This window comes from Ranitomeya imitator, chromosome 3 (genome assembly GCF_032444005.1).
Source record: "Ranitomeya imitator isolate aRanImi1 chromosome 3, aRanImi1.pri, whole genome shotgun sequence".
Lineage (NCBI taxonomy): Eukaryota > Metazoa > Chordata > Amphibia > Anura > Dendrobatidae > Ranitomeya > Ranitomeya imitator.
In genome coordinates, this window is record NC_091284.1 from 397,410,490 (window position 1) to 397,433,848 (window position 23,359).

General features: G+C 45.0%; 1 protein-coding gene across 5 annotated transcripts in view; it reads left to right on the top strand.

Annotated features, from left to right (window-relative positions):
- LCK (LCK proto-oncogene, Src family tyrosine kinase) overlaps positions 1–23,359 on the top strand; it is a 178,563-nt gene that overhangs the window by 91,097 nt on the left and 64,107 nt on the right. The gene's annotated exons all lie outside the window — the stretch shown is intronic.

Genomic DNA, 23,359 nt, shown 5'->3' on the forward strand with positions numbered 1-23,359 from the left:
AGTCAAAGGCCTTGGCCGCGTCCAGCGACGCCAATGCCCAAGAGTTATCCAACACCAGTGAGCTATATTGGACTACCGATTGGACCCGTCTAATGTTAATGGAAGTATTTTACCAGGCATGAAGCCTGTTTGGTCTGGGTGAATGAGGTTTAGTATAATCGAGTTTAGCCTGGTGGCCAGGATTTTAGTGAAGATCTTATAATCTACATTGACCAGTGATATAGGCCGGTAAGATCCACAGTCTAGTGGGTCCTTCCCCTCCTTTTTGAGTATAATGATATTCGCCTCATAGAAGGTGTCCGGCATAGAGTCTCCCCCCTGCATCCCCTGGTACACCCTCAGCAGTTGTGGTGCTAAAATATCATGATATTTCCTATATAATTCAACGGGAAAACCGTCCGGACCAGGAGCTTTCCCAGAGGCCATATCCGCCAAAGCCTGCTCGACCTCCTCCAGGGTGAACTCAGCGTCCATAAAGGCGCGTTGAGCTGAGTCTAATTCAGGGAATGTCACATCTGATAAATAATCTAAGTTTCCCAGGACATCAAAGTCACACTTAGATGTGTATAACGACTCGTAATAGTCTTGAAAACAATGAAGAATTTCCTCTGTTGAGGATACTAATGAGCCATCTGGTGTTCGAATTTGCAATATAGTGTTAGATACATTATGTTGTCGTACCAAGAAGGCTAAAAATTTGCTAGCTTGATTTCCCATCTCAAAGAAGGACTGGCGAGCAAAAAATAGTTTACGTTTAGATTTCGTGTCTGTGTTGGTCATATAGCCTCTGGGAAGTTTGCCACGCAAGTCTGTTACTATTAGTTGGATTAGATACAAATATCGACTCCGAGTCCTTCAGCTGTCGCTCCATCTCATCGTCCTCTCTCGAGGTCACTCTCTTTATGTACGATATTGTAGAAGATAGACACCCTCTTAAATATGCCTTAAGGGCATCCCAAAATATATTAGTGTTCTGGGGTCCAGAATGAGATGAGAGGAAGCATTTTAACTGTCCCACTGTCCTATCACTCGAGTCAATTAATTTAAGCCAGAATGGGTTTAATTTCCAAGTCATATTGTCTCTGAAGTGCCCAAATTTGAGTTTGAGAATGACCGGGCTATGATCAGATATTCCCCTGTTACCATGCTCAACATTGTCCACCCATGCTGCCAACTCTCTTGATCCAAATATATAATCCAGACGGGAAAGAGTACGTCTGGTAGATGAATGACAGGTATAACCTTTTATCCCAGGATGACGTATCCTCCATAAATCTAACCATCCACTCCCTTCCATAAACAGAGCCAGCTGGGATGATGCCTGAGAGGGTGGTTCCTTTACCAACTCTCCACCCAATCTCAATCGGTCAAGGTGATTATCCATAATTAGATTGAAATCTCCCATACATATAACATTCGCATCTGGAAAACTCAGGGCAAAACTCATTGCTTTTCTAAGAATAGATACATTAGCTGGCGGGGGATTATAAATACATAATATGACATATTCTCGAGAATGAATTGACGCGTGGACAAAGACGAATCGGCCTTCAGAATCCCTCCTAGCCTCCCTCACCTCCCACCTGACATCCCTATGAATCAGTAGTGAGACCCCTCTGGAGTAACTGGTGTGAAACGCATGTATGGACCATTGTACCCATGGTTTTTGTGTACACCGAGCCGTATCTCTAGTTAAGTGTGTCTCTACCAGCGCCACTATGTGAGGATGGTAACGTTTAATCAGCGAAAATACTTTGATCTTTTTCTGAGGAGACTTAATACCACGCACATTCCAGGTCATGCATATCAGTTCAGACCCCATACTCACTCATCAAGGTATAATAAATACACAGGAGAAGAGCTGCTGTCCGGGTAAGACCTAGGAACAACACATGGAGGGCAAGAGAACCATTGGCGGCGATTTCTACCTATAGAACAAAATAAACCAACATTGAAAACATGTAAAAGAGAACAGAACAAAAACCCAACAGTGTAGGAGCATAATCCAGCGCTCCTATTGATAAGTAAGATTGGGGATACCCTCGCTAAACTCAGCGTCCGGTATTGTTGTTAAGTTGACATCCACAAAAAGAGCTCTATTACGCGTTTGCCAGTATAAATGCATTAGGGTTTCTTTGTATTAGGGGTTTTGTGGACCCGAAGCCACTCAGCCGCCTCCTCCGGATTAGTGAAAAAAATAGATGAGCCCTCATAAACAACCCGCAGACGAGCTGGATAAATCATGGAGTATATGATATTCTGGTCTCTCAGTTGTTTCTTGACCTCTATGAATCTCGCTCGCTGTTTCTGAAGCTCCATTGAAAAATCCGGAAAGATTGATATTGTGGCATTGTGGAGTTTAATGGGACTTTTTTGTCGTGCCAGTCGTAAAATGGTGTCCCTTTCTTTGCAGTTGAGAAGACGCGCCAGGAACGGTCTTGGCGGAGCTCCGGGAGGGAGGGGTCTTGTGGGGACCCTATGAGCCCTCTCCACAGCGAATGTTGAGGAGAATTCACCTCCCAAAGAAGTTTTAAGCCAATCTTCCAGAAATTCCTCCGGTTGTTGTCCCTCCGTTCGTTCCGGTAGACCAATGATTCGAATGTTGTTTCGCCACAGTCTATTCTCTAAATCATCTGCTTTCTGTTTCCAAGCATTGATTGAGCCAGCCACTTTTGTCAATTTAGCTTCCATAGGCTCGATGGTATCCTCTATTTGTGACACTCTCGTTTCCACTTCTGTGATGCGTCCTCCCATAGTTTGCATGTCCTGTCTAAGACGTCCCACTTCAGTGTGCACATCTTCTATTTTTTCAGTGAGAGAAGATCTGGTTAGAGAGATAGCCTGCATTAGTTGTTCAGAGGCTTGCTTAAGGGTTAACTCATCTTGTTCCCCCTCCTCATTACTATCAGAGGGACGGCCTTTGCGTTGTATCTGTGAGGAGCTACCCCGAAGAGTCCGCACGCCCTCCGAGGAGTCCTCTCTGGCAAATTTTTTAAGTCTGTCAGCGGCTCCTGATCCCTTGGCGTGCTGCATAGTTGACATGAGTAAGAGGGGCAGGAGAACGGCCCGATGTATATTGTGGAGTGGTGCAGAAATAAAGACAGCAGGGCCCGCAGGGAGCTGTATATGCTTAAAAGCGTTATTAGGCAGTCTCAAGAACACTAAATGTATCCAATATGTCCGGAGAGGGGAGAAATCCCACAGTGCCGACAGATGGGGCAATAGGAGGGGGGCCAGACCCTCCAAATTACATGCACCAGTGGGGACAGATGTCTCTCAAACAGGGAAACGCAGGGCCCAATCTTCCAGGGTGCTCACTGCTTGTCCCCTCAAGAAAAAGTTCAGGATATGTGCTCACCTCCCCAGTAGTGCTGCAGATCCGGACTTCTGCGTCGCTTCTCCACCGTCAGAGAGCGCGCTTATAGATAAGTTGCCTCCACCGCCGACACCACCCTGTAGGTCTCTCCGTCCAGGAATTCAAAGGCTGCCTCCTGCGGTATGCACACCGGAGCTCCCAGATCACCGGGGTGGAGACTCCAGCGCTGATGAGGCCGGCGCCGCTCTGCGTATCAGGGCTCGCGCCTGCAAGATTGCCGCCACCTTAATCCAGTTCCCGCGCTCCCGCAGGCTCCACTGACCTCCGCTCTCCGGTAATATGTACACCGGGAATCCCCAGAGCACCGGGGGGAGTCTCCGGCGTTGATGGAGGTTCGGCGCCGCTCTGTGTGTCAGAGCACGCGCCTGCAAGATGGCCGCCGCCTCACTCCGGCCGTGTTCCCGCGGGTCTTACCGACCTCCGCTCCCGTCCACACTCTCTCCGCTCTCCCACCGCCGCCAGGTGCCTTTCCGGGTCCAGAGGGACCATAAATCAGTCCAGAAATCTGGGCAGAATGGGGTCTAAATGGCAGGATTTCTGCAGGATAATGGGAGCTCTCCCTGGGTACGTCTGTCTCCTTCAGCTACATAGCCACGTTCCTATGGTGCAATTTTTACCCATTTCTTTTGTGAATATGTAAAATCTGGTGCTGAAACAAAATTTTGGTGGTAAAAATGTAATTATTTTTTCTTCACTGCGCAATGGTATAAAATTCTGTGACACACCCATGGCGTCAATATGATCACTGTACCCCTAGATGAATTCGTTGAGAGGTATATTTTGTAAAATGAGGTCACTTATGGGGGTTCTTCTGTGGTTGCACCTCAAGGGCTCTCCCAGTGGATCATGGCAACCGCAAACCATAACATTAAAATTTGCACTATAATATGGTGCTCCTTCCCTTCTGAGAGTTGCAATGTGCCTGAAAAGTATTTCCCGATTACATGTAGGGTATTGGTGCACTCAAAAAAAAAAATGGACCTCAGTTTGTTGTAAAAAAAATTCTCCACTTAGCCCTTAGAAAAATTTAAAATTTAAGGCTAAAACAACACTTTATTGGTAAAAATATAATTATTCTTCCTTCACCGCTCAATGGTATAAAATTTTGTGAGGCACATGTGGTGTCAATATGATCACTGCACCCCTAGATGTATTCATTGGGGGGTGTAGTTTGTAAAATAAGTTCACATGTCACGATCAGCTGCGGCCGCCAAAGCGGCCCAGCCCATAGACGCCCCCAAGCCGACCAACCTCAGAAGGTGTGGGGCGTGCGTCCCCCAGGGACGAAATACGGACCCTTTAAACCGCAGAGGGGGACCCGGGCCTACCCGAACTAGGGGAGGGTAGCGACCGGGGTTCTGTGGCAGCTGAGCATGTGGACAAGGAAAGAGACACGTAGGACATGATTACACCGATACTTCAGGTATAGAGAAAGTAAAGTTTACTAAAGCAAAGTCACACAGTACATAAACAAAACATGACAATGTCAGGCTCCCGATTCCACACCTCAGAAGGGTACCACCCAGTGGACCCCAAGGCACCAACGGATCACCGAGGAACAGATAGGCGGGACATCAGGACCCAGGCAGGACATCAGGGTAAATGAGGACATCAGGGTACAGGCAAGACATCAGGATACAAACAGGACATCAGGACTTCTGGACACAGGAAAGACCTCAGGACATCAGGACACAGGCAGGGCATCAGGACATCAGGACACAGGAAAGACCTCAGGACATCAGGACACAGGCAGGGCATCAGGACATCAGGGCACAGACAGGACATGGGCCAGACGGGCTTAACACCGCATGGTAGTCAGATTACAGAGTAGTAGATGCTCAGCAGAAACACCGGTTTCAAGAGACTCAAAGTCACTGGGAGTGAGGCTCCAGATGCAGAGGGATTCCAAGAACATAATCACAGCAGACACAGCTCAGACAGGTTCAGGTACAGGACAGGTACAGGATCAAGGATTCGGGCCTGGATATACCGCCTCCAGGACAGGCGCCAGAACAGGACAAAACAGGAATCAAGCCAAGGACTTTGGTACCAAAACATAGACAGGAGAGGTGCAGGAACAGAAACACACATAGCAAAGTTCAAGAGCTTTGTGAGTGTAGCTCAGGCCCCGCCCATAGGGCAGGGGAGCTTTATATATGAGCTGCCCCTCAGCAATTGGCTGGGGACAGCATTTGAAGTACACACCCTAACCCTGATAAAAGCAGGGGAGGTTTGACCGCGCACGCCCTAAGCACACACAGAAACCATTACAGCACACAGTGCAGGATCTGTGACTAAGGGCACCTGGCTGAGACTGCATGCACTGAACCACGTAGAAAGCCATGCACCAGCTGCAAATGACCTCACAACCAGCGGACAGCTTCACAGCAGCAACCAGGGACCACACATGAGAAAGGTATGCAGCAGGGCAAATACCTAAATGCCCATGTACGACTGCGCAGCAGAGCAGGGAACTGAGAAGGCTCATTAAGGTAACAGCCAGCAGTATCCCAGCTCAAATTAGGGGGAAAAGAGTAAAGGGTTAAAGCAAACATATGCATTGTCATGCCGAAAACCAGAAACAGACAGAACGGCATGACACACATATGTTTTTTTTTTGTTGTTTTGGCACCTCTGGGGCTCTCCAATGTGACATGGCACCCGCAAACCATTCCAGCAAAATCTGAACTCCAATATGGCACTTCTTGCCTTCTGAGCTTTGCACTGTGCCTCAAAAGTAGTTTTCCCCCACATATGGGGTATCGGCGTATTCAGCAGAAATTGCACCACAAATTGTATGGTGCAATTTCTCCTATTACCCTTATGGAACTAAAAAAATGGGGCTAAAATAACATTTTTTGTGGGGAAAATTAGTTGTTTTTTTATTTTTGTAGCTCAACGTCATAAACTTCTTGGGGTTTAAGGTGCTCACCATACATCTAAATACGTTTCTTGAGGGGTCTGGTTTTCAAAATGGGGTCACTTGTGGGGGTTTCCACTGTTTAGGCACATCAGGGTCTCTCCAAACGGAATATGGAGTCCGCTAATCATTCCAGCAAATTTTACATTCATAAAGTCAAATGATGCTTCTTCCCGTCCGAGCCCTGTCATGACCCCAAACAGTAATTTTCTCCCACATATGGGGTATCGGCATACTCAGGAGAGTTAATGCAGTGCAATTTCTCCTGTTACCCTAATGGAAATGCAAAATTTAGGGCTAAAAAACATTTTTGTGGGGAAAATGTGATTTGTTTATTTTCACAGTTCAAAGTTATAAACTTCTGTAAAGCACCTGGGGTTCAATGTGCTCGCCATACATCTAGATAAGTGTCTAGTTTCCAAAATGGTGTCACTTTTGGGGGATTTTCACTGTTTAGGCACATCAAGGGCTCTCCAAATATAAGATGGTGTTCGCTAATTGTTCCAGAAAATTTTGCATGCAAAAAATCATGTGGCGCTCCTTCCCTTCTGAGCTCTGCGGCGTGCCCAAATAGTGGTTTCCCCAATATTTGAGGTATCGGCATGCTCAGAAGAAATTACACAACAAATTTTGAGGTCCATTTTTTTCTGTTATTCCTGCAAAACTAAAAAAAAATGGGTCTAAAGTAATATTTTTGTGAAAAAAAATTTGTTTAAATTTCTTCTTTTTTCCAAAAGTTCCCGTGAAGCACCTGAAAGGTTAATAAACTTCTTTAATGCAGTTTTGAGCACATTGAGGGATGCAGTTTTTGTAATGTGTCACTTTGGGCTCTTGCTGATGTCAGATAGGTGAAGTGAGTTAATTGGCTGTGAACTCCCAGCACCTGTCTAACAGCTCCATGAGCATGAGAACTTTCTCACTCAAGCAGTGCCCTCAGACAGGGAATAGGAGTTCACAGTGAGACACTGAGCACACACTGCTCAGTGTCTCTGCTGGATGACAGGCTGTATGGTCACATCGTGCCACCATGCAGCCTGCCATCTAGATGCAGCAGAGCTAGACCCATCGTGGGACAAATTGATTATCGTCTTCTCTGCAGATAGGTGAGGAATATTGTTGTTTGCTTTTTTAATTCTTTTGCAGAAGACGATGGCATCGGTGGAATGTGCAAGGTCATAAGTATAGTTTAATTAAGATTTATTAAAGGAGTCTGTGTCATTCTATCAATTAAAGAACTTTATTTTGGGTTTCTGTGTTTTTATATAACATCACTATAGGGTTAGTAATGGGAGTGTCTTATTGACGCCTCTCTATTACTAATCTCAGGGCTTGTTGTCACCTGACAATACAAAGGTGACATCAACCCCCCAACTATATCCCCACTTGCCACCACTACAGGGTAAGTGGGAGAAGTGCCAGAATTGGCACATCTTAGAGATGTGCCTTTACTAGGGTGGCAGAGAGCTGATATTCTTAGCCTGGGGAGTGCCAGTATCCATAGCCACTTCCTAGGCTATTAATATCAACTCGCAGTTGTCTGCATATCCTTTGCTGGTTATTAATTATAGGGAGACCCCACGTAACTTTTTTTCAGGATCCCCCATTTTAATAGCCAGTAAACGCTAAGTATACAGCTGTGAGATGATATTAATAGTCTGGGAAGCTCCTTGGGTATTACCCCCTTCCCAGGCTATATACATATACCCGAAAAATTTGCTTTCCATTTGCTGGTAAATAAAATTACGTGGGAGCCCATGCCATTGTTTTTCAAAAAAATAGTCTTTTAATAATTAAATACATGTACAGTAAGCTGCACACGCACTGTACTAATTGCATGTGTCACTGACATCTGTATATCTATCTATTTTATGTGTATTTACTGTATGTAATCCATCTATTCTATCCTGTCAGCTCCTGCTGTGATTTTACACTACGTGGCTGCTGAACTGCTGGCTTTTCTTCTATCTATGCAATATACACTGCTCAAAAAAATAAAGGGAACACTGAAATCCCACATCCTACATATCACTGAATGAAATATTCCAGTTGTAAATCTTTACTCATTACATAGTGGAATGTGTTGAGAACAATAAAACGTAAACATTTTCAACATAAACCGCAACTAATATCCCACGGAGGTCCGGAGTTGGAATGATGCTCAAAATCAAAGTGGAAAATGAAGTTACAGGCTGATCCAACTTCAGTGGAAATGCCTCAAGACAAGGAAATGATGCTCAGTAGTGTGTGTGGCCTCCACGTGCCTGTATGACCTCCCTATAACACCTGGGCATGCTCCTGATGAGGCAGCGGATGGTCTCCTGAGGTATCTCCTCCCAGATCTGGACTAAATCATCCGCTAACTCCTGGACAGTCTGTGGTGCAACGTGATGTTGGTGGATAGTGCGAGATATGATGTCCCAGATGTGTTCAATCGGATTCAGGTCTGGGGAATGGGCAGGCCAGTCCATAGCTTCAATGCCTTCATCTTGCAGGAACTGCTGACCCTCTCCAGCCACATGAGGTCTGGCATTGTCCTGCAGTAGGAGGGACCCAGGGCCAACCGCACCAGCATATGGTCTCACAAGGGGTCTGAGGATCTCGGCACCTTATGGCAGTCAGGCTACCTCTGGCAAGCACATGGAGGGCTGTGCGGCTCTCCAAAGAAATGCCACCCCACACCATTACTGACCCACTGCCAAACCAGTCATGCTGAAGGATGTTGCAGGCAGCAGATCGCTCTCCACAGCGTGTCCAGACTGTCATGTCTGTCACATGTGCTCAGTGTGAACCTGCTTTCATCTGTGAAGAGCACAGGTTGCCAGTGGTGAATTTGCCAATCCTGGTGTTCTGTGGCAATTGCCAAGCATCCTGCATGGTGTTGGGCTGTGAGCACAACCCCCATCTGTGGATGTCAGGCACTCAGATCATCCTCATGGAGGCGGTTTCTAACCATTGGTGCAGACACATGCACAATTGGGGCCTGCTGGAGGTCATTTTGCAGCGCTTAGGCAGTGCTCCTCTTGTTCCTCCTTGCGCAAAGGCTAAGGTAGCGGTCCTGCTGCTGGGTTGTTGCCCTCCTAGAACCCCCTCCACATCTCCTGGTGTACTGGCCTGTCTCCCGGTAGCGCCTCTAGCCTCTGGACACTACGCTGACAGACACAGCAAACCTTCTTGCCACAGCTCGCATTGATGTGCCATCCTGGATGAGCTGCACTACCTGAGACACTTGTATGGGTTGTAGAGTCAGTCTCATGCTACCACGAGTGTGAAAGCACAACCAACATTCAAAAGTGACCAAAACATCAGCCAGAAAGCATTGATACTGAGATGTGGTCTATGGTCCCCCCATGCAGAACCACTCCTTTATTGAGTGTGTCTTGATAATTTCCAATAATTTCCATCTGTCAAACAGTGTTGCTTCCTAAGTGGACAGTTTGATTTAACAGAAGTTTGATTTATTTGGAGTTATATTCTGTTGTTTAAGTGTTCCCTTTATTTTTTTGAGCAGTGTATATACATATATACAGTGAAGAAAATAATTATTTGATCCCTTGCTGATTTTGTAAGTTTGCCCACTGACAAAGACATGAACAGTCTATAATTTTAAGGGTAAGTTAATTTTAACATTGAGAGATATAATATCAAAAATAAAATTAAGAAAATCACATTGTATAAATTATACACATTTGTTTGCATTTTGCAGTGAGAAATAAGTATTTGATCCCCTACCAACCATTAAGAGTTCTGGCTCCTACAGACCAGTTATCTGCTCCTAATCAACTCGTTACCTGCATTATAGACAGCTGCCTTACATAGTCACTTTTATAAAATACTCCTGTCCACAGACTCAATCAGTCAGACTCTAACCTCTACAACATGGGCAAGACCAAAGACCTTTATAAGGATGTCAGGGACAAGATCATAGACCTGCAAAAAGCTGGAATGGGCTAAAAAACTATAAGTAAAATACAGGGTGAAACGGCGACAACCGTTGTTGCAATAGTAAGAAAATGGAAGAAATACAAAATGACTTTCAATCGACATTGATCTGGGGCACCATGCAAAATCTCTCCTTGTGGGGTATCCTTGATCATGAGGAAGGTGAGAGATCAACCTAAAACTACATGGGGGAACTTGTTAATGATCTCAATGCAGCTGAGACCACAGCCACCAAGAAAACCATTGCTAACACATTATGGCGTAAAAGTTTAAAATCCTGCAGTGCCCGCAAGGTCCCCCTGCTCAAGAAGGCACATGTGTAGGCCCATCTGAAGTTTGCCAATGAACACCTGGATGATTCTGTGAGCTATTGGTAGAAGGTGCTGGGTTGGATGAGACAAAAATTGAGGTCTTTGGCATTAACTCAACTCGCCGTGTTTGGAGGAGGAGAAATGCTGTCTACGACAGAAAGAACACTGTCCCCACTGTCAAGCATGGAGGTGTAGTGTGAAGTTTCCACAATCACTAATGGTTTGGGGAGCCATGTCATCTGCTTGAGGTGTAGTGTGAAGTTTCCACAATCACTAATGGTTTGGGGAGCCATGTCATCTGCTGGTATAGGTACACTGTGTTTTATCAAGACCAAAGTCAGCGCAGCCGTCTACCAGCTTCAACTTCCTACATAAGTTTTCTATGGGATTAAGGTCTGGAGATTGGCTAGGCCATTCCATGACCTTAATATGTTTCTATTTGAGCCACTCCTTTGTTGCCTTGGCTGTATGTTTTGGGTCATTGTCTTGCTGGAAGACCCAGCCACGACTCACTTTTAATATCTTGGTGAAGGAAAGTAGGTTGTCACCCAGGTTTTTTTGGTACATGGCTCCATCCATTCTCCCATTGATGCGGTGAAGTAGTCCTGTGCCCTTAGCATAGAAACACCCCCAAAACATAATGTTTCCACCTCCATGCTTGACAGTGGGGACAGTGTTCTTTCTGTCGTAGACAGCATTTCTGTCTCTCCACTTTTCCTCCAAACTCTGGAGCCTTGATTTCCAAGGTCTAGTGTGAAGTATCCACAATCAATTATGGTTTCGGGAGACATGTCATCTTCTGGTGTAGGTCCACTGTATTTTCTCAAGACCATATTTAGCGCAGCTGTCTATCAGGAAATTTTAGAGCACTTCATGCTTCCCTCTGCCGACAAGCTTTTTGGAGATGGAAATTTCATTCTCCATCAGGACTTGGCACCTGTCCACAGTGCCCAAAGTACCAATTCTTGGTTTAAAAACAACAGTATCACTCTACTTAATTGTCCAGCAAACTAGCCTCACCTTAACCCCATAGAGAATCTATGGGGTATTGTCAAGAGGAAGATGAGAGGCACCAGACCCAACAATGCAGACGAGCTGAAGGCTGCAATCAAAGCAACCTGGGCTTCCATAACACCTCAGCAGTGCCACAGGCAGATCTTCTCCATGACACACTGCATTGACGCAGTAATTGATGCAAAAGGAACCCCAACCAAGTATTGAGTGCATTTGCTGAACATACATTTCAGTAGGTTAACATTTCAGATTTTAAAATCAATTTTCAAGCTGATGTTGTAAAGTATTATAATTTACTAAGATAATAACTTTTGGGTTTTCATTGGCTGTAAGCCATAATCATCAACATTAACAGAAATAAACACTTGAAATAAATCACTCTGTTTGTAATGGCTCTATATAATGTATGAGTTTCACTTTTTGTATTGAAGAACTGACATAAATTAACTTTTTGATGATATTCTAACTTTGTGAGATGCAACCGTATCTATTCTACTTATTCTATAGTAAGGCTTCTTTCACACTTGCGTCGGTATGGGTCCGTCGCTAAGCGTCAGCCTGGCGTACCGATGCACGTTGTGAAAATGTGGCACGACGTCGGCAGCGGATGCAGTTTTTCAACGCATCCGCTGCCCATTCTAAAGTCCGGGGAGTTGGGGGCGGAGTTACGGCAGCGCATGCGCAGTAGAAAATGGCAGACGCCACGTATGAAAAAACGTTCCCTTGAACGTTTTTTCGTGCCAACGGTCCGCCAAAACACGACACATCCAGTGCACGACGGACGGATCTGTCGGCAATACAAGTCTATGGGCAAAAAACGCATCCTGCGGGCACATTTGCAGGATCCGTTTTTTGCCCAAAAAATGACGGATTGCAAAAAACGCTAGCGTGAAAGTAGCCTTACCTGTCACGTTGTGATTTTACTATACGCGGCTTTTCAAATGCGGTGTGTAAAAATCAGACAGCACTCCGTGTGCTGTGCGATTTTTTTTTTCTCGCATCTATTGACTTCTATTGCAGGATGCAATCCGATTTCTGATTAAAATCGCAGCATGCTGTCAATTTTTTTGAGACCGATCGTGATACGATCCGAGCTGGGAAAAAAATGCAGATGAACATACAATGATAGAATAACATTGGTCCGAATGCAATCCGATTTTTTATCAGATTGCATTCATCCGATTTCATCGCAAGTGGGAATGAGCCCTCATAGCTGCTATCTGAGCATTGTGTTTCAATTATTTCTTTTGAGTTATTTTAGCACTTTTTTTTATTTTTTAACCCCTTCATGACCCAGCCTATTTTGACCTTAAAGACCTTGCCGTTTTTTGCAATTCTGACCAGTGTCCCTTTATGAGGTAATAACTCAGGAACGCTTCAACGGATCCTAGCGGTTCTGAGATAGTTTTTTCATGACATATTGGGCTTCATGTTAGTGGTAAATTTAGGTCAATAAATTCTGCGTTTATTTGTGATAAAAACGGAAATTTGGCGAAAATTTTGAAAATTTCGCAATTTTCACATTTTTAATTTTTATTCTGTTAAACCAGAGAGATATGTGACACAAAATAGTTAATAAATAACATTTCCCACATGTTTACTTTACATCAGCACAATTTTGGAAACAAAATTTTTTTTTTGTTAGGAAGTTATAAGGGTTAAAATTTGACCAGCGATCTGTCATTTTTACAACGAAATTTACAAAACCATTTTTTTTAGGGACCACCTCACATTTGAAGTCAGTTTGAGGGGTCTATATGGCTGAAAATACCCAAAAGTGACACCATTCTAAAAACTGCACCCCTCAAGGTACTCAAAACCACAGTCAAGAAGTTTATTAACCCTTCAGGTGCTTCACAGCAGCAGAAGCAACATGGAAGGAAAAAATGAACATTTAACTTTTTAGTCACAAAAATTATCTTTTAGCAACAATTTTTTTATTTTCCCAATGGTAAAAGGAGAAACTGAACCACGAAAGTTGTTGTCCAATTTGTCCTGAGTACGCTGATACCTCATATGTGGGGGTAAACCACTGTTTGGGCGCACGGCAGGGCTTGGAAGGGAAGGAGCGCCATTTGACTTTTTGAATCAAAAATTGGCTCCACTCTTTAGCGGACACCATGTCACGTTTGGAGAGCCCCCGTGTGCCTAAAAATTGGAGCTCCCCCACAAGTGACCCCATTTTGGAAACTAGACACCCCAAGGAACTTATCTAGATGCATAGTGAGCACTTTGAACCCCCAGGTGCTTCACAAATTGATCCGTAAAAATGAAAAAGTACTTTTTTTTCACAAAAAAATTCTTTTAGCCTCAATTTTTTCATTTTCACATGGACAACAGGATAAAATGGATCCTAAAATGTGTTGGGCAATTTCTCCTGAGTACACCAATACCTCACATGTGGGGGTAAACCACTGTTTGGGCACATGGTAAGGCTCGGAAGGGAAGGAGCGCCATTTGACTTTTTGAATGAAAAATTATTTCCATCGTTAGCGGACACCATGTCGCGTTTGGATAGCTCCTGTGTGCCTAAACATTGGCGCTCCCCCACAAGTGACCCCATTTTGGAAACTAGACCCCCCAAGGAACTTATTTAGATGCCTAGTGAGCACTTTAAACCCTCAGGTGCTTCACAAATTGATCTGTAAAAATGAAAAAGTACTTTTTTTTCACAAAAAAATTCTTTTCGCCTCAATTTTTTCATTTTGACATGGGCAGTAGGATAAAATGGATCATAAAATTTGTTGGGCAATTTCTCCCGAGTACGTCGATACCTCATATGTGGGGGTAAACCACTGTTTGGGCGCACGGCAGGGCTCGGAAGGGATGGCACGCCATTTGGCTTTTTAAATGGAAAATTAGCTCCAATCATTAGCGGACACCATGTCACGTTTGGAGAGCCCCTGTGTGCCTAAACATTGGAGATCCCCCAGAAATGACACCATTTTGGAAACTAGACCCCCAAAGGAACTAATCTAGATGTGTGGTGAGGACTTTGAACCCCCAAGTGCTTCACAGAAGTTTATAACGCAGAGCCATGAAAAAAAAAAAAAAAATTTTCTCAAAAATGATCTTTTAGCCTGCAATTTTTTATTTTCCCAAGGGTAACAGGAGAAATTGGACCCCAAAAGTTGTTGTCCAGTTTCTCCTGAGTACGGTGATACCCCATATGTGGGGGTAAACCACTGTTTGGGCACATGCCGGGGCTCGGAAGTGAAGTAGTGACGTTTTGAAATGCAGACTTTGATGGAATGCTCTGTGGGCGTCACGTTGCGTTTGCAGAGCCCCTGATGTGGCTTAACAGTAGAAACCCCCCACAAGTGACCCCATTTTGGAAACTAGACCCCGAAAGGAACTTATCTAGATGTGTGGTGAGCACTTTGAACCCCCAAGCGCTTCATAGAAGTTTATAATGCAGAGCCGTGAAAATAATAAATACGTTTTCTTTCCTCAAAAATAATTATTTAGCCCAGAATTTTTTAATTTTCCCAAGGGTAACAGGAGAAATTTGACCCCAATATTTGTTGTCCAGTTTCTCCTGAGTACGGTGATACCCCATATGTGGGGGTAAACTACTGTTTGGGCACATGCCGGGGCTTGGAATTGAAGTAGTGACGTTTTGAAATGCAGACTTTGATGGAATGCTCTGCGGGCGTCACGTTGCGTTTGCAGAGCCCCTGATGTGCCTAAACAGTAGAAACCCCCCACAAGTGACCCCATTTTGGAAACTAGACCCCGAAAGGAACTTATCTAGATGTGTGGTGAGCACTTTGAACCCCCAAGTGCTTCATAGAAGTTTATAATGCAGAGCCGTGAAAATAATAAATACGTTTTCTTTCCTCAAAAATAATTATTTAGCCCAGAATTTTTTATTTTCCCAAGGGTTACAGGAGAAATTGGACCCCAAAAGTTGTTGTCCAGTTTCTCCTGAGTACGCTGATACCCCATGTGTGGGGGTAAACCACTGTTTGGGCACACGTCGGGGCTCAGAAGGGAAGTAGTGACTTTTGAAATGCAGACTTTGATGGAATGGTCTGCGGGTGTCACGTTGCGTTTGCAGAGCCCCTGGTGTGCCTAAACAGTAGAAACCCCCACAAGTGACCCCATTTTAGAAACTAGACCCCCAAAGGAACTTATCTAGATATGTGGTGAGCACTTTGAACCCCCAAGTGCTTCACAGACGTTTACAACGCAGAGCCGTGAAAATAAAAAATCATTTTTCTTTCCTCAAAAATTATGTTTTAGCAAGCATTTTTTTAGATTCACAAGGGTAACAGGAGAAATTGGACCCCAGTAATTGTTGCGCAGTTTGTCCTGAGTATGCTGGTACCCCATATGTGGGGGTAAACTACTGTTTGGGCACACGTCGGGGCTCGGAAGTGAGGGAGCACCATTTGACTTTTTGAATACGAGATTGGCTGGAATCAATGGTGGCGCCATGTTGCGTTTGGAGACCCCTGATGTGCCTAAACAGTGGTAACCCCTCAATTCTAACTCCAACACTAACCCCCCCACACCCCTAACCCTAATCCCAACTGTAGCCATAACCCCAATCACAACCCTAACCACAACCCTAATTCCAACCCTAACCCTAAGGCTATGTGCCCACGTTGCGGATTCGTGTGAGATATTTCCGCACCATTTTTTAAAAATCCGCGGGAAAAAGGCACTGCGTTTTACCTGCGGATTTTCCGCGGATTTCCAGTGTTTTTTGTGCGGATTTCACCTGCGGATTCCTATTGAGGAACAGGTGTAAAACGCTGCGGAATCCGCACAAAGAATTGACATGCTGCGGAAAATACAACGCAGCGTTTCCGCGCGGTATTTTCCGCACCATGGGCACAGCGGATTTGGTTTTTCATATGTTTACATGGTACTGTAAACCTGATGGAACACTGCTGCGAATCCGCAGCCAAATCCGCACCGTGTGCACATAGCCTAATTCTAAAGGTATGTGCACACGCTGCGGAAAACGCTGCGGATCCGCAGCAGTTTCCCATGAGTTTACAGTTCAATGTAAACCTACTGGAAACAAAAATCGCTGTACACATGCTGCGGAAAAACTGCACAGAAACGCAGCGGTTTACATTCCGCAGCATGTCACTTCTTTGTGCGGATTCCGCAGCGGTTTTACAACTGCTCCAATAGAAAATCGCAGTTGTAAAACCGCAGTGAAATGCGCAGAAAAACCGCGGTAAATCCGCCATAAATCCGCAGCGGTTTAGCACTGCGGATTTATCAAATCCGCAGCGGAAAAATCCGCAGAGGACCAGAATACGTGTGCACATACCAAAACCCTAACCCTAGCCCTAACCCTACCCCTACCCCTAACCCTACCCCTAACCCTAACCCTACCCCTAACCCTACCCCTACCCCTAACCCTACCCCTAACCCTACCCCTAACCCCTAGCCCTAACCCTAGCCCTAACCCTAACCCTACCCCTAACCCTAGCCCTAACCCTACCCCTAACCCTAACCCTAACCCTATTCTAACATTAGTGGAAAAAAAAAATTTCTTTATTTTTTTATTGTCCCTACCTATGGGGGTGACAAAGGGGGGGGGGGGTCATTTATTATTTTTTTTATTTTGATCACTGAGATAGATTATATCTCAGTGATCAAAATGCACTTTGGAACGAATCTGCCGGCCGGCAGATTCGGCGGGCGCACTGCGCATGCGCCCGCCATTTTGGAAGATGGCGGCGCCCAGGGAGAAGACGGACGGGACCCCGGCTGGATCGGTAAGTATGATGGGGTGGGGGGGGACCACGGGGGGGGGGATCGGAGCACAGGGGGGGGGAATCGGAGCGCGGGAGGGGTGGAACGGAGCACGGGGGGCGTGGAACGGAGCACGGGGGGATGGAATGGAGCACGGGGGGGGTGGAACGGAGCACCGGGGGGTGTGGATCGGAGTGCAGGGGGGGTGATTGGAGCACGGGGGGGTGATTGGAGCACGGGGGGAGCGGACAAGAGCACGGGGGGGAGCGGAGCACTGGACGGAGGGGAGCCGGAGCAGTGTACCGGCCAGATCAGGGGGCTGGGGGGGCGATCGGTGGGGTGGGGTGGGGGCACATTAGTATTTCCAGCCATGGCCGATGGTATTTCAGCATCGGCCATGGCTGTATTGTAATATTTCACCCGTTATAATAGGTGAAATATTACAAATCGCTCTGATTGGCAGTTTCACTTTCAACAGCCAATCAGAGCGATCGTAGCCACGAGGGGGTGAAGCCACCCCCCCTGGGCTAAACTACCACTCCCCCTGTCCCTGCAGATCGGGTGAAATGGGAGTTAACCCTTTCACCCGATCTGCAGGGACGCGATCTTTCCATGACGCCACATAGGCGTCATGGGTCGGATTGGCACCGACTTTCATGACGCCTATGTGGCGTCATGGGTCGGGAAGGGGTTAATGTAGCAATCTATTTTTGTTAATACTATGTTTATATTTGGATCTTTTTATAGTTGCTTACAGTTACACGCTGCAGTTGGGAAATGTAATTTATGACTGTCAGTTCCCTCATATTGACTTAATCTGGTCTTTTGCTACTTATACATCACATTACTGTACAGTGTAGTTTTGTATTTTGGTTTAATAGTTTACTATATTTTAAAACCATTTATAGGAACTAATTTTCTTTTTATTGATGTTACTCAGCAGTATCAAGCAGACTAATTGTTCCATTGCGTGAACCATTATGCCATAAAGTAGTTTTGCTATTAACGCCTGAGGCGCGGTTGTTATTCACGTTTCTTTGATATATTACATTGTTGCACATTTAGATAGGTTGTGTGCTAATCAAGTGTTTTTCAGTTGTAGCAAAGTGAATTAAATGTTACAAAATCTCATCCACATCCAAATTCACAATATGGATTTTGAATACTGCAGATTGTCACAGCGGATGTTACTGTTGGAGAGACATAGAGAGAAATGTATAAAATAACAGGATAAATCGGAGTTTGTGACTAAAATACAAAAATCTCTTATTGTTTACAAGTAAAACAAAACTATTCAGAAACATAAAAAAAGACAGACACCAGTGCTTCTGGTGACCAAAAAAGGCATAGTTAGATCTTCTTCACATGTCCGTTTTTTAACACACATAGTACACCAATTGTATTCAGTGGTGGTGCGTATATGTTAGGTTTTTCACATGGAACGTCGCCCGATGATGCAGATGGTTTGATGAGCAGTCACATCAGATTTAGATTGATTGCTAACGAGCTTTAACCCAAAAAAAAAAAAAAGAGATCTAAGGGCTAGCCTTCTATAAATGTAGACTTAGCTTGGGGATGCATTCGTGCAGGGGTGCATTCGTGCACTGTTATTCGTGTATTTTTTATTCAAAGTACTTTTTTTTTCTAAGTACTCGGCAGTTATAACATGGCAGTTAGACAGGTAAGACAATCTAAATCTAATCCATATTCACTTGAAACAGCACAAATACTCACCATATTTATTTGTATAATCTATATTCTGGCTGCTGCATTCACTCACATTCACCGCCCTCGCATTAACTCTCTACACTCCATCCATATCGGCCCCTCTGTCCTTGCCTCTCCTATGTATAGCACTCATGCTCTATTCACATTGCTTAACAGCACAGATCCATTCAGTCCCACCATCCAACACAAGAGACGCTCTCACAAATCACTTAACCATCTGCTCACTCTTTCGATCCTCCTTCTCCTAGTCGCTGGAGACATATCTCCAAACCCCGGCCCCCCATGTTATAGCCAGTCAAACCTCCCAATTGCTACACCCAGAAACCCCTCTAACCTTATTAATATTCCCTGCATGCCTTCTGTCTCTTTCCATTGTGCCCTTTGGAATTCTCGCTCTGTGTGTAATAAACTCTCCTTCATTCATGACTTCTTCCTTTCTAATTCTCTTAATCTCCTGGCTCTTACTGAAACCTGGATCCAGCAGTCAGACACCACTGCTGCTGCTGCTCTTTCATATGGTGGACTACACTTTTCTCATACCCCAAGATCAGACAACAGAGCAGGTGGAGGCGTTGGCCTGCTCCTTTCACCCAAATGTACTTTCCAAGTTACCCCCCAAGTACCCTCACTTGTCTTCCCTTCCTTTGAGGTCCATGTGGTCAGACTCTACGTCCCCTTCTCCATGCGAGTGGCGGTGGTGTATCGTCCTCCCGGCCCCTCTCATCAGTTCCTGGATCACTTTGCCACCTGGCTTCCACACTTTCTCTCCTGTGACACCCCCACCCTTATCATGGGTGATTTCAACATCCCCATTGCCTCTCCCCTCTCCCCATCTGCTTCTCACCTTTTATCTCTATCCTCCTCTTTTGGCCTCTCGCAGCATACTAACTCTCCAACACATGAAGATGGAAACTCTCTTGACTTGGTCTTCTCCCGGCTTTGCTCAGTGGATGATTTCACAAACTCCCCTCTCCCGCTCTCTGACCACAACCTTCTTTCATTCTCTATCAAGAACTGCCATCCCGCTCAGGTCACCCCCACTTTCCACACTTATAGAAACATGCAGGCCATTAACACCCAGAAACTTATGAAAAACTTGCAGTCCTCATTGGCCCCTATCTCCTCCATCTCATGTCCTGATTCTGCATTGAAGCATTACAATGAAACCCTGCAAAGTGCTCTGGATGAAGCTGCTCCTCCTATACATAAAACAACTCAGCACAGACGGCAACAACCGTGGCACACGCTGCAAACACGTTTCCTGCAGCGGTGCTCCAGGTGCGCAGAACGTCTGTGGAGAAAATCTAATCTACCCGAAGATTTCATCCATTATAAGTTCATGCTAAAGACATACAATTCTGCCCTTCACCTCTCCAAACAAACCTACTTCAACACCCTCATCACCTCCCTGTCCAATAACCCTAAACGTCTCTTTGACACGTTCCAGTCCCTACTCAACCCAAGAGAGCAGGCCCCAACCACGGATCTCCGTGCTGACGATCTGGCCAATTACTTCAAAGAAAAAATTGACCACATTCGACAGGAAATCATCTCCCAATCTCTTCATACCATGCACTGTCCTCCCTCCCCCACTGCATCTAGTTCACTCTCTGACTTTGAAGCAGTTACAGAAGAAGAAGTAAGCAGGCTCCTTGCATCTTCTCGCCCGACCACTTGCACCAGTGACCCCATTCCATCACATCTCCTCCAGTCCTTTTCCCCGGCTGTCACCTCTCACCTAACAAAAATATTCAACCTTTCCCTCACTTCCGGTATTTTTCCCTCCTCATTTAAGCATGCCATCATACATCCATTACTTAAAAAACCATCCCTCGATCAAAACTGTGCCGCTAATTATAGACCTGTCTCTAATCTTCCCTTCATCTCTAAACTCCTCGAACGCCTGGTCCACTCCCGTCTTACCCGCTATCTCTCAGATAACTCTCTTCTCGACCCTCTTCAATCTGGCTTCCGCTCTTTACACTCTACTGAAACTGCCCTCACTAAAGTCTCTAATGACCTACTAACAGCTAAATCTAATGGTCACTACTCCATGCTAATTCTCTTGGATCTCTCTGCAGCATTCGACACTGTGGATCATCAGCTCCTCCTCACTATGCTCCGCTCCATCGGCCTCAAGGACACCGTTCTCTCCTGGTTCTCCTCCTATCTCTCTGACCGATCCTTCACTGTATGTTTTGCTGGTTCCTCCTCCTCTCACCTTCCCCTTACTGTTGGGGTTCCTCAAGGATCAGTCCTAGGCCCCCTCCTCTTCTCGTTGTATACTGCCCCTATTGGACAAACAATCAGTAGATTTGGTTTCCAGTACCATCTCTATGCTGACGACACCCAATTATACACTTCTTCTCCTGATATCACACCGACCTATTTAGAAAACACCAGTGATTGTCTTACCGCTGTCTCTAACATCATGTCCTCCCTCTATCTGAAACTAAACCTGTCAAAAACTGAACTCCTCGTGTTCTCTCCCTCTACTAACCTACCTTTGCCTGACATTGCCATCTCCGTGTGCGGTTCCACCATTACTCCAAAGCAACATGCCCGCTGCCTTGGGGTCATCCTTGATTCTGACCTTTCATTCACCCCCTACATCCGATCACTGGCTCGCTCTTCTTACCTGCATCTCAAAAACATTTCTAGAATTCGCCCTTTTCTTACTTTCGACTCTGCAAAAACTCTTACTGTTTCACTTATTCATTCTCGTCTGGACTATTGTAACTCTCTACTAATCGGCCTCCCTCTTGCAAAACTCTCCCCGCTCCAATCTGTCCTGAATGCTGCAGCCAGGATCATATTCCTCACCAACTGTTACACCGATGCCTCTACCCTGTGCCAGTCATTACACTGGCTACCCATCCACTCCAGAATCCAGTACAAAACTACTACCCTCATCCACAAAGCACTCCATGGCTCAGCACCACCCTACATCTCCTCCCTGGTATCAGTCTACCACCCTACCCGTGCCCTCCGCTCCGCTAATGACCTCAGGTTAGCATCCTCAATAATCCGAACCTCCCACTCCCGTCTCCAAGACTTTACACGTGCTGCGCCGATTCTTTGGAATGCACTACCTAGGTTAATACGATTAATCCCCAATCCCCACAGTTTTAAGCGTACCCTAAAAACTCATTTGTTCAGACTGGCCTACCGCCTCAATGCATTAACCTAACGATCCCTGTGTGGCCTATTTATAATAAAAAATAAATAAATAAATAAATAAAAAAAAAAGGTTCCTCGCATCATGTTCTCATACACTTTATGCAGTATTAGCCCTCTGTGTCTGTACTGCTACATACTGGTTCATGCAGCTTTACATGAACACCTGAGCCTTACACTATAGCTGGTCCGAATAACTAAAGCAATTGTTACCATCCACCTCTCGTGTCTCCCCTTTTCCCCATAGTTTGTAAGCTTGCGAGCAGGGCCCTCACTCCTCCTGGTATCTGTTTTGAACTGTATTTCTGTTATGCTGTAATGTCTATTGTCTGTACAAGTCCCCTCTATAATTTGTAAAGCGCTGCGGAATATGTTGGCGCTATATAAATAAAAATTATTATTATTATTATTATTATCAGTGATGAAACTAATCTCCATGCCAGCCACAACACACTGAGCTGAGCATGAGAAGCACTTCCCGTGATCAACGGTAACCTTAATGACATCACCACTAGTCACATGCAGCCGCGTTTTCAAGATCAGCTCAGTGTGTTCCACTGTCGTGGAGAATGGTCACATCACTGACCATACCATCCGGATTGTCATGTGACATGGGCATTAATGGATTATTGGCGGAATTGTGAGTGTAGAGGAGATGGATTTTCGGGGACTCGGTCATTTTCTACGGTAGTGTGAGACCGGCCTGACATGCAGTGTTTATGGGAGGCTTAGTGGCTTCTTGATTGTTGTGACTATTTTGTCTCTTTTTTATGATAAGGCGCATTACTTTCCTACTATTCATACCAGAATTAACAGTAAATCTTAATTTATATACTGAGGGCATTTTATGTTCATTTACGTTTGGTTGTTCAAATATACTCAATTGGTGCACATCCACACCTGAACTTTTCTTACTTTTAAGTAAATTTTATGCACATTATTATGGTACATGTTTGCGTTATAATTTTTTGTGCTAAATTGTATTCACTTTACCTATGACTTTATTGTTTTTTTTTGCTTGCAAACAATAAAAGTTTTTTTTGTATTTTAGCCACAAACTCCTATTTCTCCTGTTTTGTTTTTATCGTTTACATCCTTTAGAGTGGCTTATATGGGTTTAGAGACAGACTGGTATTTTTTCTGTAATACCCATTTATTTTCAACATGTACTTGTTG